Below are 2,291 nucleotides of genomic sequence, written 5' to 3'. Positions count from 1 at the left end.
GAACACGTGGACCTATTTTCCATATCAATTGAGTAGACATTAATTAATTTGAATCAATTAAACTAAAAATAATGATCTTATCAATAGATTTAGCCTAGCGATATATATTGTGTACCGGTAATTTTTTTCAGTAAAACAAAATTTAAGTTTCAGCGATCATAGGTTCAATGATATATTATGACCAGGCGCTCTGCATTTGCAGCCGGCTATTTTAGACTTTTGATATTTGATATAATTAAATTACACAAGATGGAATATCTTTTGATACCTTGATGATATGATTTTGAAATCTTTTGAAGTTCAATGATATATTTCTGGTTTTGAAAGCTAAGTAATCATATAGCTTACATTGCATACAAGCAAAACTTTAATTGCTTAACACTACCGCAATCTTTAGATTTACTGAAGGAATTTTCTGTCAGTATTTATACTATCATTCTGTTGGTAATTAATTTACCAACAAAATCACCGATGAAAATGCTATGTCGGTAATTTTTTTTGTTTGTCGGGAAGTCCGTTGGTAATTAAAAAAATATTATTACCGATGAATTTACTAACAGAAAAGGCACGCAAAAAAAAATTATCCGCTTTATTTCGTCGGTGATGCCCTTAAAAAATACCGTATGTAATTCCATCGGTAATTATTTAAAAATATTTTTAAAAAATCCATTTAAAAAAACTATAAAACAATTAAATTAATATAAATCAACACTCTATAATACTTAAAACGCTTGGAAAAAAGAATAAGAAAATCATATGAAAAAAAATCCTACAACAATATTCATACAATTATTAAGAACAAAAACAATTAAAAAAAATAGTGAAAAATATAGTGAAAACAAATACGAAAAAAGAAGAAAAAAGAAAAATCTTACCTTAATGTGGTTGCAAGTGAAGCTAAGAAGAGAAAAAAAAATTCGTAAAGTATATTAATTAAAAAAAACTAAGAAGAAAAAAGAAGAAAGGAGAATAATACATACCTGAGCATGGAGGAGAAGAGAAGGAGTTGAGGAGAGGAGAGAAGAGAAGGAGTTGAGGAGAGGAGAGAAGAGAAAGAAATGGATATTGATGTTTTTTACATATGGGGAAGAAGAAGAAAAAAAAGAAAGGAGCTTCATCTGTTGTGAAATTAGAGATTCTAGGCTTTTTATTGAGGCGTTTTGCCGACGGATAATTAAATATTAATAGTTTTAATCATTTCGTTGGTGATTCCATCTGTAATATTTAATTTAAAATTTTAATTTAATAAAATTTTTTAGAAACCGCCAAATATCACCGAAGACTTTTCAATCCGTCTGTGATTTTGTCTGTAAAAAACAGTAATTAATAGTGCAATTGGGAAGTGAACAGTTCCAGAGCTCTATGAAAAATACTGACGAAATTTTCCGTTGGTGATTTCCTTTATAATTGACGGTAATTTCGTTGATAAAAATGGCACGTCATTGTTTTTTTTTTTTTTTTTTTTTTTTAATTTTTTTCCCCCTTTAATTTTTTCGGTTAATAACGAGGAAATATTTTTTTTTGCTTTGTTTTTTTTTTTCCCACTGTAATTCTCTCGGTAAATACCGAGGAAATATTTTTGTTGGTAAAATCCGTTGGCAATTTACCAACGAAAATATTCCCTCGGTATTTCCGTTTGTATTTATCTATTTTCTGGTAGTATAAGTTGTTAGGAGGGAATGATGTATATTATTTTCTAACATATCTCTTTAAATAAAAGTTTTTTGAGTTTGAAATTTGCATAGACTTGTATTATCTTGTGTTATTAATTGTATTTTAATTAATAGAGAGAATGAGGGATGATGAGATTTGAATTCATGACTGTTTGATGATTAAGATTTTGATAACATGTTAAATAACCATTTCAACCTAATAGTTTAAGTTGTTAGGTGAAGTCTTAAGATATAATATATATTATTTTCTAATAATTTGAATAAAAAAAATCAAAAAAATTTCTTTTTTTTTTTAAAAAAAAATTCTTAAATCAAATCAATTGATCGGTTCATATTAGTTTCAATCTAAAAAAATAAGATTAGTCTATGTGTTCTCTGGTTTGGCTTTTTTATAGGCTTTAAAGTAATGATCCTGAGCTTTTTCAATTTTTTGATAAAAAAATAATTTTATTTAAGTTTTTCTATTTCTCAAAACTAAATTAAAACCAAATAGAATTGATTTTTTTCTAAAAGAAATTTTCTAATTGGTATTTTTAGTTTAATATATTGAATCATTTTTTTGATTAATTTTATGTTGATTTTTTTTTACAAATTTAATTATTCAATTATTTTGCTCAT

The sequence above is a fragment of the Populus trichocarpa genome, chromosome 15, assembly GCF_000002775.5.
Source record: "Populus trichocarpa isolate Nisqually-1 chromosome 15, P.trichocarpa_v4.1, whole genome shotgun sequence".
Lineage (NCBI taxonomy): Eukaryota > Viridiplantae > Streptophyta > Magnoliopsida > Malpighiales > Salicaceae > Populus > Populus trichocarpa.
The sequence above is the reverse complement of the archived record's forward strand: the minus strand, read 5'-3'. Positions refer to the sequence as shown.